The 13,053-nt window shown below is 53.0% G+C and overlaps 1 long non-coding RNA gene across 1 annotated transcript in view; it reads left to right on the top strand.

Moving 5' to 3' along the window:
- The window catches only part of LOC106993178 (uncharacterized), a 30,356-nt gene extending 18,513 nt beyond the window's left edge, over positions 1-11,843 (top strand). The window contains exon 5 of the long non-coding RNA XR_013403487.1: positions 11,333-11,843. This is a non-coding gene — a long non-coding RNA (uncharacterized LOC106993178). The remainder of the gene's footprint in view (positions 1-11,332) is intronic.
- The last annotated feature ends 1,210 nt before the right edge of the window (positions 11,844-13,053 follow it).

The raw sequence follows: 13,053 nt of genomic DNA, 5'->3' as shown, positions 1-13,053 counted from the left end.
GCCAGTAATCCCAGCACTTTGGGAGGCTGAGGCAGGAGAATCCAGGAGTTCGAGACCAGCCTGGGCCACATGGCGAAACCCCATCTCTACAAAAAAAAATACAAAAATTAGCCGGCTGTGGTGGCACGTACCTGAGGTCCCAGCTACCCAGGAGGCTGAGCTGGGAGGATCACGTGAATCTGGGAGGCAGCAGTGAGCCAAGATCGTGCCACAGCACTACAGTCTCGGTCACAGAGCACGACCCTGTCTCAAAACAAAACAAAACAAAACAAAAAGAAAAAAAACAGATTTCCAAGGGTTCAACAACCCGCCCAAGGCCATGCAGTGAGCAGGAAGAAGGGTGGAACCGTCCAGTGATCTCGGAGCCCACGTTCTTTCCCTTCATCTTAACAGCATCCAGTGTGTGCAGCTGCCGCTCCCCTGCCTTGGCCACATCCATCTTCCACGCCCTCCCACGCAGCCCCCCCCCGCTCCCCCCCCCGCCCCACGCTGTCACCCGTTTTTACAGCAGAGTTGTTTCTTCGCTGCTTCTTGGCCCGGGACGGATACTGAGCGCCGGGGAGAGCCCGGTCGGGCGGGCCACTGCTGCCCCCTCGTGGCCACACGTCTTACCGCAGGCGGCCCGTGGTGTCCGGGTCACTCTGGTCAGCCTCTTCCACCTAGAACGGCTGCGTGGGGAGCAGTAATAACGAGGTTCTCAGCTCCACGCCCTGCTCGCTTAGGAACCTCGGTCAAGTCACCTGCTTTCGCCTCAGTTTTCCCTTCTGTCTAATGGGCATACATTAAGACCTCGAAGGGCTATTAGGAGGACTTAATGGGCGAGTAGGGGCTCAGGGGTGCGCCTGGGGAACCTAGAAATGGGGCTTGTGAGAGCTCACGCGGCAGCTTCTGGCTCAGCGAGGGCAGCGAGGGGTACTGTGATCTGTCCCTTTCTTTTTATGGTGAAAACAAAGTCCGGGTGCAAAGTCCACTGCAGAGTTTGTTGCCTGTGGAGTGAGGGCTCCGGCATCAAAGGCACTGCGTGCCCTGTCCACTGCTCCCGAGGCCGCCGCCCACTGCGATCTTTGCTCCAGCGGCCATGGGGTTTTTTGGGAATTACCAACATGTAGGGGGAAACCTGCGATCCTGGCCTGCAGAGGGAGGGGAGGACCCCTTTTCCAGGCTCCCCCAGACACTGAGCTCTCAGCTTCACCGGCTGCACCCCGTGGGGTCTTCTTTGCCAGCTTTGGCGAGGGTCTCTTCCTCACTGTGCCAACGCCCCAGCATGTGATCTCTGGGCTCAGTGCCAGGCCCAGCTATCCTGCTGGCCGTAGGAAGCCAGAAAAGCCGCTGCCCACTCCCGCCAGAGCTTAGGGGCTGCTGTTACCTCTAGGACTCCACCAGGGAGCAGGAGGGGCCTTCCTGGGGCTGGTGCAGATCTAAGACCTCCCACGCGGCCGGGCGCGGTGGCTCACGCCTGTAATCCCAGCGCTTTGGGAGGCCGAGGCGGGCGGATCACAAGGTCAGGAGATCGAGACCACGGTGAAACCCCGTCTCTACTAAAAATACAAAAAATTAGCCGGGCGCGGTGGCGGGCGCCTGTAGTCCCAGCTACTCAGGAGGCTGAGGCAGGAGAATGGCGTGAACCCGGGAGGCGGAGCTTGCAGTGAGCCGAGATCGCGCCACTGCGCTCCAGCCTGGGCAACAGCGTGAGACTCCGTCTCAAAAAAAAAAAAAAAAAAAAAAAAAAAAAAAAAAGACCTCCCACGCTTGCCCTGAGCCAGAGCCCTGAGACCCACACCCTCCTCTGCCACCTCGGGAAAAAGCCTCTGGTCCTAGGCACCTTTGATGACTTCCTTTCCCAACGGTGCTGCGGAAGATGCCTACACTAGGAACTGGCGGGGATGGAGCTGTGTCCTGCAGGAAGGGCGGGGTGACAGCCAGCCAGTGTCTGAGCTCCGGGAATGGCAGAGAGGAAGCTGCACAATATTCCCCGGGTCAGAGCCCCCTTAGGGGCATCCCCCGTCCGGGTCTTGCCCCTGCAGCCTCTCTTCCTGAAAGTCCCTATCCCCTTCCACACTCCACCAGCCAGCTGCCCCTGGTCCCAGACCTGGGCGTCCCAAGTCCACGCACACCCCTGCCTCCCCTCGGAGTCCCCACCACAGCTTGTGAATGGGCACAGTGGGCAGAGCCTGGAGGCCTGACCCTGCTGTGAAGCTGGAGGGAAGGGGCATGTGGAAGGGCAGTGCCGGATGCAGGGGACATCTTGGGAACTGGAGGGGCTTGGGTGGAGGCTTCTGGGAGAGGAGTAGCAGCTCAGGGGAGGCTGGAAGTGGCTCAAGGGGACAAGGGAGGGGCCCAGCGTGCTGAAGGCTGCAGAATTAGAAGACAGATGCAGCGGGGAATGGCCTTAGCAGGAGGTGAGGGCGGGAGGCAGCCAGTGTAGATGGCGGGCTGGAGTGCTCAGTGTAGATGGGGGCATAGAGTGCTCAGGGGACCCTGAGGAAGGGCTGAAGGGGAATGGCCAGTCTTTTTTTCTTTTTTCTTTTTTTTTTTTTTTGAGACAGAGTCTTGTCGCCCAGGCTGGAGTACAGTGGTGCAATCTCAGCTCACTGTAGCCTCCAGGTCACGGGTTCAAGCGATTCTCCTGCCTCAGCCTCCTGAGTAGCTGGGATTACAGGCGCCCACCACCACACCTGGCTGATTTTTGTACTTTTAGTAGAGATGGGGTTTCACTACGTTTTGCCAGGCTGGTCTTGAACTCCTAACCTCAAGTGATCTGCCGACCTCAGCCTCCCAAAGTGCTGGGATTACAGGCACGAGTCATTGAGCTCCTCCTTTTTTTGTGTGTTTGTTTTTTGAGATGGAGTCTCGTTCTGTTGCCAGGTTGGAGTGAAGTGGCACGATCTCAACTCACTGCAACCTCTGTCTACCAGGTTCAAGCGATTCTCCTGCCTCTGCCTCCTAAGTAGGTAACTGGGACTACAGGTGTGTGCCACCACGCCCAGTTAATTTTTTTTTTTTTTTTTGAGACGGAGTCTCGCTCTGTCGCCCAGGCTGGAGTGCAGTGGCCGGATCTCAGCTCACTGCAAGCTCCGCCTCCCAGGTTCACGCCATTCTCCCGCCTCAGCCTCCCGAGTAGCTGGGACTACAGGCGCCCGCCACTTCGCCCGGCTAGTTTTTTGTATTTTTTAGTGGAGACGGGGTTTCACCGTGTTAGCCAGGATGGTCTCGATCTCCTGACCTTGTGATCCACCCGTCTCGGCCTCCCAAAGTGCTGGGATTACAGGCTTGAGCCACCGCGCCCGGCCAATTTTTTTTTTTTTAAAGTAGATATGGGGTTTCACCATGTTGGCCAGGATGGTCTTGATCTCTTGACCTCGTGATCTGCCTGCCTCGGCTTCCCAAAGGGCTGGGATTACAGGTGTGAGCCACCGTGCCCGGCCAGGCCTTTGTTTTTAGGAAGGGAGAATCCCGCGGCGTTTACAAGCCGAGGAGGTGGAACTGGCTGAGGATGAGTGAGCTGGAGGGCTCTGTGCAGGGGTGAGGGCCTGGAGGAGGACAAGGGAGGGGATTAGCCTGGGTTCAGATCCCAGCCTGGCCACTTCCTTGCTGCATGACCCTGGGCAGGGCCACCCCTGTTCTGGCCCTTGCTGTCTCTCGAGCCGGTATGGAGGAATCAGGGGTGTTAAGGTGGGACGTTCTGCCTCCATTTTGTTTCAAGTACTGAAGCCCTCAGACAGTAAAATAGGTGCCCCTGCCCAGGGCTCCAAGCTTTAGGGGGCCCACCTCTGTCCAGCCTGTCCAGACCCCATGTGTCCCAAGGGATGTGTCCACAGCACCTAACGCCCTTTTAGGCTTTGCACCAGGTACTTGGACCCCAAATTCCCTGACCAAACTGCACAGAGGCCATACGGGTGCCTCCCTCAGACCCACCCACGGGCAGACCTCGCCCTTGGTGGGGGCCAGGGGAGGTCCACAGGCCAGGCTCCTCTGTCACCATGCTCCAGCACAGCACCTGAAGCAGTCCAGAAAGTTCTACATGGAGCCGCCTTCCAGCTGTTCTGAGGTGTATCTGTCCAGCCAGGAAGATAGGACGCTCTATTCCATCACTTGTTGGCTGATCTACACATTTTTTTTTTTTTCTTTACAGTGACTGTCCATAATTTCATTTCATTTTAATTAATTAAATTATTAATTTTTTATTTTTTTGAGACTGAGTTTCGCTCTTACTTTTGCCCAGGCTGGAGTGCAATGACACGATCTTAGCTCACTGCAACCTCTGCCTCCTGGGTTCAAGTGATTCTCCTGCCTTAGCCTCCCTAGTAGCTGGGATTACAGATGTGCACCACCATGCCCGGCTAATTTTTTTGTATTTTTAGTAGAGACAGGGTTACACCATGTTGGCCAGGCTGGTCTCAAACTCCTGGCCTCAAGTGATCCGCCTACCTTGGCCTCCCAAAATGTTGGGATTACAGATGTGAGCCGTCCCTGCCGGAGCCACTGCACTCAGCCTCATAATTTTATTATCTAGGTTCAAAATTTGTTAAGGTTTTGCTACCTTTGCCAGAAATGTAAATATTGAAGGTACATTGGGCTGAGTGCAGTGGCTCAGGCGTGTAGTCCCAGCTACTTTGGGAGGCTGAGGCAGGAGGACTGCTTGAGCCCAGGAGGTCGAGGCTGCAGTGAGCTGTGATTGTGCCACTGCACTCCAGCCTGGGCAACACAGCAAGACCCTGTCTCTAAAAAATAAAAAATGAATAAAAATAAACATGAAGTTGCCAACAGCGTGATGCTTTCCATGAGCGTTCAGAAGAGATCTCCTAAGAACATTCTCCCACAGAAACGGAATCATTTGTCACACCTGCAAAATACTAACAATTCTTAATAGCATCAGAGCTATTTTTTAAGCAGGACATGATTAATCAGCCTATGTCTTTTATCTCTTTTTGCCTGGAAAAATCCCTCTACTTTTTTGTAAATGGCATTGATGTGCTGAGGCATGGTTTAAGACTTGTGAGTGGGGCCAGGCACAGTGGCTCACGCCTGTAATCCCAGCACTTTGGGAGGACAAGGCAGGCAGATCACTTGAGGTCAGGAGTTCAAGACCAGCCTGGCCAACATGGTGAAATCTCATCTCTACTAGAAATATTTAAAAAAAAAAAAAATTCAGCTGGGCGTGGTGGTGCCACCTGCAGTCCCAGCTACTCGGGAGGCGAGGCAGGAGGATCACTTGAACCCAGAAGGCAGACGTTGCAGTGAGCTAAGATGGTGCCACTGGACTCCAGCCCTGGTGACAGAGCAAGACTCCATCTCAAAAAAAAAAAAAAAAAAAAAGACTTGTAAGTGGCAAAAGTGGCAAGCCTGGTCCCGGGGCCTGCTCTGTGCTCCTGTCCTGGGTTCCTCCTGTGCTTGTGGGGTGGGGGCCTGTGGAAGGAAACCTGGCTCCACCAGCCCCAGAGTGACCAACTTGCTCCTGTTTGCTCCAGATTTTCACAGTTTTATTCCTGAAAATGCCCCCTCGGTTCTAGGTAAACCAGGATGGTCAGTTGCCCTAGTTAGCCCACCATCCACCTTGAGAATCTAACAGAGGAGTGGGTGACGTGAGAAAGAGAGAAAGGCTTGGGGACTTGTCTCTCCCTTGTTCATCTCAGGCCTGGCAAGAAAGGACATGTGTCCCCTGGATATGGGGGGTTTGGGGGCATGACATACATGTCTGGTGTTTGCTCTGATCAAAGGCAAGGCTGTGGCTGTAGCTGCCTGGTGGGCCAAGGCGCTGGACAGGTGACCTGGCTGGAGCAAGCTGCCCTTCCCTGATGATTAGGCAAAAGTGTGTTCCCGGGGACCAGATGCTTCTGAGCAATGTCCAAGGTGCCCACAAGAGCCTGTGAGGGATGACTCAGCACTGGGAATCCATAAACCCACAAGGCCCCAGAGCCAGGTCATGGGGTGCTGGGCCTCCTGGGGTGGCCTTTCCTGTTCCCTCTGTTCCTCCTTGAGGAGCGGAGGCAGCTGAGGTGGGAGGAGCGCGTGCAGAAGGAGAGAAGCAGCTGGCCTGGCCTCCCTCCATGGTGGCTTCCCTGCTGCAACTTCCCAAAGCGGCAGCTTTAAATAAACTTAAATTATTGATTGATTGATTGATTGAGATAGGATCTTGCTCTGTTGCCCAAGCTGGACTGCAGTGATGTGATCGCAGCTCACTGCAGCCTCAACCTCCTGGGCTCGAATGATCCTCTTGCCTCGGCCTCCCGATTAGCTGGAACCACAAGCTTGCACCACCAGGCCTGGCTAACTTTTGTATTTTTTGCAGAGACAGGGTCTTGCCATGTTGGTCTTGAACTCCTAGACTGGCCTTGAACTCCTGTGTTCAAGCAGTCCTCCCACTTCAGCCTCCCGAGTAGCCGGGACTGCAGGTGCGCGTCACCACACTGGACTAACTTTCGTAGTTTTTGTAGAGACAAGGTCTTGCTGTGTTGACAAGGCTAGCCTCAAACTCGTGGGCTCAAGCGATCTTCCTGCCTTGGCCTCCCAAAGTGCTGGGATTACAGGTGTGGACCACCGCACCTGGTTGAGAATTTTGATCATTAAACTGGAACTAGAGCTGCAGCTCCTGGACTGAGTCCACTCTTGGGACTAGAAGGGACCCAAGGGCTCCATTGCACCTAAGAGTGACTGGAGAGGGAGGGTAGCTGCCCAGCTTTTCATCCAGGTGCAGGGAAAGGTGCTTCCTGCCCCAGCCCTAAGGGGTCCTGCGTGTCCCTGAGCTCATGTCACAGTGCCTGGCCCTCAGTAAATGCCAGATACAGGTCTCCTTCAAGTCGTGAACAACTAGTCCATGCTCGGTCCAGGGGGCAAGTTTCCAGGTTTGTCCCACTGGTCTCGGTAGCCACAGGCCACAGGCTGGTCCCCACACTCCACCCACCTTCTCCGCCCACTTCTGGGCACCATTCTCTCCCACTTCTCCTCACCGACCTCTGAACTTCGAGGTCTCCAAGCCTGAGCCCTTGAACCTCTTTCTTCAGTTGCTTCTCTGGGATCATGGCCTTAAATACTGAAGATTCCACATTGCCATGGCCAGGCCAGACCTTTCCCTGGACTGTAGACCCGGCTTACTCCAGTCCTTTTTGAGGAGTCTTAACAGAATCTCCATGGGATGAGTTCAGGCTAAGGAGCCACATCCCACCCCCTTCCGTGCCCTAGACTGTTCCTCCTGGGGCCTCTCCCCTTCCGCTCCCTCACCGCGTGTAACCCCAGTGAGCAGCAGCCCCACCTTCCGGAGGCTCAGGCCAAATGCGCTGACGTCATCCTGGACTCCCCCTTCTCTCAGCCTGGACATTGCTCTCCACACCCATTCTGCCCTCACAGAGACCCAGAATCCAGTCACTTCTCACTGTCTCTGCTGCTGCCATCCTGGTCACCATCATTTTGAACTTGGCCATTGCAGTGGCTTCTCCACTGGCCTCCTAGGTTTCTTTCTCGCCCCTTCCATCTACAGTATTTCCCACACCACAGCAGAGAGATACTGAGAACAGAAATCAGCCGGGGCAGGGGCCCACACCACAGCAGAGAGATACTGAAAACAGAAATCAGCCGGGGCAGGGGCCCACACCACAGCAGAGAGATACTGAAAACAGAAATCAGCCGGGGCAGGGGCCCACACCACAGCAGAGAGATACTGAAAACAGAAATCAGCCGGGGCAGGGGCCCACACCACAGCAGAGAGATACTGAAAACAGAAATCAGCCGGGGCAGTGGCCCACACCACAGCAGAGAGATACTGAAAACAGAAATCAGCTGGTGCAGTGGCTCACCCTGTAATCCCAGCACTTTGGGAGGCCAGGGCGGGTGATCACTTGAGGCCGGGAGTTCCAGACCAGCCTGGCCAACATGGCGAAACCCCGTCTCTACTAAAAATACAAAGGTGGGCGTGGTGGCAGGTGCCTGTAATCCCAGCTGCTCGGGAGGCTGAGGCATAAGAATCACTTGAACCTGGGAGGCAGAAGTTGCAGTGAGTTGAGATAGCACTGTACTCCAGCCTGAACAACAGAGACCCTGTCTCAAAAATAAAATAAAATAAAATAAAATAAAAATAAAATAAAAATAAAATAAAATAAAATAAAATATAAAATAACACGCTCCCCTGTTCCTGGCTCTCTGAGGGTTCCCCATCTCACTCCAAGGAGAGCTGGCTTTGCTGCTCTCTGATGGTGGCTCTCTGCACTCCAGCCCCTCCAGCCCTCGCTGCACCTCAGGCCCTTTGTACTGGCCTCCCCCGGGGCTGCAAGGCTTGTTCCCTCCCTTCCTTCAGTCCCTCCCTCTCCTTCCTAGTGCAGCCTTCCTCATCCTCAACCCTCCTACCCTGCTTTGTCTTCTAAGGCTGGCATCACCCTCTCCCCTCTGGAGCATGGGTGGGTAAACATTTCTGTAAAGGGTCAGATAGGAAATATTTTCAGCTTCACAGGCCACACAGTCTCCACTACAGCTACTAAATTTGTCATCATAGTGTAAAAAACAGTCAGAAACGTGGCCAGGCACGGTGGCTCATGCCTGTAATCCCAGCACTTTGGGAGGCCGAGGTGAGTGGATCACAAGGTGAGGAGTTCAAGACCAGCCTGACCAAGATAGTGAAACCCTGCCTCCACTAAAAATACAAAACAATTAGCCAGGCGTGGTGGCAGGCGCCTGTAATCCCAGCTACTCAGGAGGCTGAGGCAGAGAATTGCTTGAACCCGGAAGGCGGAGGTTGCAGTGAGCTGTGATCATGCCACTCTACTCCAGCCTGGGCGACAGAGCAAGACTCCATCCCAAAAACAACAACAACAACAACAACAACAACAAACAAAACAGTCAGAAATGCTACCGTGGGTGATATAGTCTGGATATATTTCCCCCCAAATCTTATGTTGAAATGTAATCACCTACGTTGGAGGTGGGGCCTGGTGGGAGGTGTTTGGGTCATGAGGGAAGATCCCTTGTGGCTTGGTCCTGTCCCCAGGATAGTGAGTTTTCACAAGATCTGGTTGTTTCACCCCAAGGCCTCCTCAGAAGCTGAGCAGATGCTGGTGCCATGCTTGTATAGCCTGTGGAACCATGAGCCAAATAAACCTCTTTTCTTTAGAAATTACCCAGTCTCAGCCGGGCACGGTGGCTCATGCCTGTAATTCCAGCACTTTGGGAGGCCAAGGTGGGCAGATCACGAGGTCAGGAGATCGAGACCATCCTGGCTAACACGGTGAAACCCAGTCTGTACTAAAAATACAAAAAATTAGCCGGGCGTGGTGGCAGGCACCTGTAGTCCAGCTACTCAGGAGGCTGAGGCAGGAGAATGGTGTGAACCCGGGAGGTGGAGCTTGCAGTGAGCAGAGATTGCACCACTGCACCCCAGCCTGGGTGACAGAGCAAGACTCTGTCTCAAAAAAAAAAAAAAGAAAAGAAATTACCCAGTCTCAGGTATTCCTTTATAGCCACATAAGAATGGCCTAACACATAAAATTGGTACCAGGAGTGGGGCATTGCTATTCAGATACCTGAGAATGTGGGAGCGACTTGGTACTGGGGAACAGCCAGAGGTTGGAAGAGTTTGGAGGGCTCAGAAAAAGGCAAGAAGACGAGGGGAAGTTGGAAACCTCTTAGAGACTGGTTAAATGATTGTGACCAAAATGCTGATAGTGATGTGAACAAGTGAAGGCCAGGGTGATGAGTCTTAGATTGAAAAGAGGAACTTATTGGGAACTGGAGCAAAGGTCACTTTCGTTATGCCTTAGCAAATAATTTGGCTGTATTATTTTCATGCCCTAGGGATCTGTTGAAGTTTGAACATAAGAGGGATGACCCAGGACATCTGGGGGAAGACATTTCTTCCCTTCCTTCCCTCCCCTCTCCTCCCCTCCCCTCTCCTCCCTCCCTCCCTCCCTTCCTTTCTCCTCTCCCTTCCCTTCCCTCCCCTCCCCTCCCCTTCCCTTTCCCTGAGTCTCGCTCTGTCGCCAGGCTGGAGTGCAGTGGCATGATCTGGGCTCACTGCAACCTCTGCCTCCCAGGTTCAAGCGATTCTTCTGCCTCAGCCTCCCAAGTAGCTGGGACTACAGGTGTGTGCCACCACACCAAGCTAATTTTTTTGTATTTTTAGTAGAGATGGGGTGTCACCATGTTGACTAGGATGGTCTTTATCTCCTGACCTCATGATCCACCCACCTCAGCCTCCCAAAGTGCTGGGATTACAGGCGTGAGCCACCAAGTATGGCCAGAAATTTCTAAGCAGCAAAGCATTCAAGATGTGGCCTGGCTGCTTTGAACTCCCTATGCTCAAATGCAGGATCAAATAAATGAATTAAAGTTAGAAGTTATATTTAAACGTAAAGCAGAACATAAAAGTTTGAAAAATTTGCAGCCTGGCCATGTGACAAAGAAAGAAAAAGCTTTTTCAGGAGAGGAGCTCAAGCAGGCAGTGGAGTAACCACTTGCTAGAGGATTTGCATAACTAAAAGGGAACCAAGTGCTAATAATTGAGACAATAGGAAATACTTCTCAAAGGCAAAAAGGCCTCAAAGGCATTTCATAGATCTTCCACAACCCTCCCATCGCAGGCCCAGAGGACAAGGAGGAAAGAGTGGTTTCATCGTCCAGGCCCAAGGCCCTGCTGCTCTGCACAGCCTCAGGACACTCCTCCCTGCCTGCATCTAGACTGTTCCAGCTCCAGCCTTGGCTCAAAGGGCCCTAGTCACAGCTCAGGCTGCTGCTTCAGAGGGTTCAAGCCATACACCTTGGCAGCTACCATGTGGTATTAAGCCTGTAGGTGTGCAGAGTGCAAGAGTGAAGGAGGCTTGACAGCATCCACCTAGATTTCAGAGGATGTATGAGAAAGCCTGGGAGCCCAGGAAGAAGGCTGCTGCAGGGGCAGAACCCTCACATTGGAGAGGAAATGTGGGGTTGGAGGCCCCACACAGAGTCCCCACTGGGGCAATGCCTAGTGGAGCTACGGGAAGGGCGCTGCCACCATCCAGAATGGTAGATCACCAGCAGCTTGCACCCTGCACCTGAAAAAGCTGCAGGCCCTCGTCTCCAATCTGTAAGAGCAGCCATGGGGACTGAATCCTGCAAAGCCACAGGAACAGAGCTGCCCATGGCCTTGGGAGCCCGCCCCTTGCACCAGTGTGCCCTGGCTGTGGGACATGGAGTTTAAGGAGATTATTTGGGAGCTTCAAGATTGAATGATTGCTCTGCTGGGTTTTGAACTTGCTTGGGGCCTATAGCCCCTTTCTTTTGACTGATTTCTCTGTTTTGGAACAGGAATGTTTACCTAATGCCTATGCCCCATTGTATCTCAGGAGTAAATAACTTGTTTTCATTTTTACAGGCTCATAGGTGAAAGGAACTCATCTTCAGATGAGACGTTGGACTTGGACTTTGGATTGGGACTTTCGAGTTAATGCTGGAATGAGTTAAGACTTTGGGGGGCTACTGGGAAGGCATGACTATATTTTGCAATGTGAGAAGAACATGAGGTCTAGGGGGCCAGGGGTGGAATTCCCAAACCTCATGTTGAACTGTAATTCCCAATGTTGGTGGTGAGGTCTGGTGGGAGGTTTGGGTCATAGGGGCAGATCGCTGTGGCTTGGTGCTGTCCTTGCACTAGTGAGTTCTCATGAGATCTGCTCATTTAAAAGTGTGCGCACCTCCCTGCTCTCTCTCTCTCTCTCGCTCCTGCTTTTGCTGTGTGATGCACCTGCTCTGGCTTTGCCTTCCATAATGAGTAAAAGCTCCCTGAAGCCTTCCCAGAAACCAAGCAGATGCTGGCATCATGCTTGTACAGCCTGCAGAACCATGAGCCAGTTACCTGCTTTCTTTATAAAAACTACCCAGTCTCAGGTATTTGTTTATTTATTTATCTTGAGACAGGGTTTCTCTCTTGTCTCCCAGGCTGGAGTGCAGTGGCACAATCTCGGCTCACTACAACCTCCTTCTCCTGGGCTCAGGTGATTCTCCTGCCTCAGCCTCCTGAGTAGCTGGGACTACAGGCACATGCCACCACACCCGCTAATTTTTGTATTTTTAGTAGAGATGGGGGTTTCACTATGTTGGCCAGGCTGGTCTCGAACTCACAACCTCAGGTGATCCACCCACCTTGGCCTCTCCAAGTGCTGGGATTACAGGCTTGAGCCACCGCACCTGACCTCTGCTTTTCTTTTCTTTTTTTTTTTTTTTTTTTGAGACGGAGTCTCGCTCTGTCGCCCAGGCTGGAGTGCACTGGCCGGATCTCAGCTCACTGCAAGCTCCGCCTCCCGGGTTTACGCCATTCTCCTGCCTCAGCCTCCCGAGTAGCTGGGACTACAGGCGCCCGCCACCTCGCCCGGCTAAGTTTTTGTATTTTTTTTAGTAGAGACGGGGTTTCACCGTGTCAGCCAGGATGGTCTCGATCTCCTGACCTCGTGATCCGCCCGTCTCGGCCTCCCAAAGTGCTGGGATTACAGGCTTGAGCCACCGCGCCCGGCCTGCTTTTCTTTTCTAAGGACCATTTGTCCTTGGCAGGGTCCACCTGGATAATCCACGATGAGCTCCTTATGTCAAGATCTTTAACTTAATGACACCTGGGAAGACCCTTTTCCTAACTTGGTTAACATTCACAGGTCCCAGGGATTGGGATGTGGATACATCTTTTTGAAGGCTACTGTTCAATCCACTGTAGGTGTCTTTAAAGCACTTAAAAATGAGAATGAAACCTGAATGTCAACTCCTTCATCTGCAGTGAAAAAATAAGACTGCTCAGTGGACCAGACTACTTGGCAGTTTTACTTTTCACTGCAGATTATTTTTCACTACACATGTGGGCCTGCCCAGGGAATTCTCTCCCAGGAGGCAAGTTACGTGACAAGCCAAATGATCAGGAGGGTCAAACAAACAGCTGCAGAAACAGGGATGGATGATGACTGTCAGAAGGAGGAAAGTGGAGGGTGACAGCAGAGGTAAGGCCTGGCTCCTTCGTCCTCACTCCCTCTCTTGAATCCATGTTAATCACAATTTACATGAATGCAGTGCTTTACGAGTAAGGTATATGGAGAAACCCTGTCTCTACTAAAA

The sequence above is a fragment of the Macaca mulatta genome, chromosome 14, assembly GCF_049350105.2.
Source record: "Macaca mulatta isolate MMU2019108-1 chromosome 14, T2T-MMU8v2.0, whole genome shotgun sequence".
Classification (NCBI taxonomy): domain Eukaryota; kingdom Metazoa; phylum Chordata; class Mammalia; order Primates; family Cercopithecidae; genus Macaca; species Macaca mulatta.
This window is presented reverse-complemented; position numbering and strand designations above follow the sequence as displayed.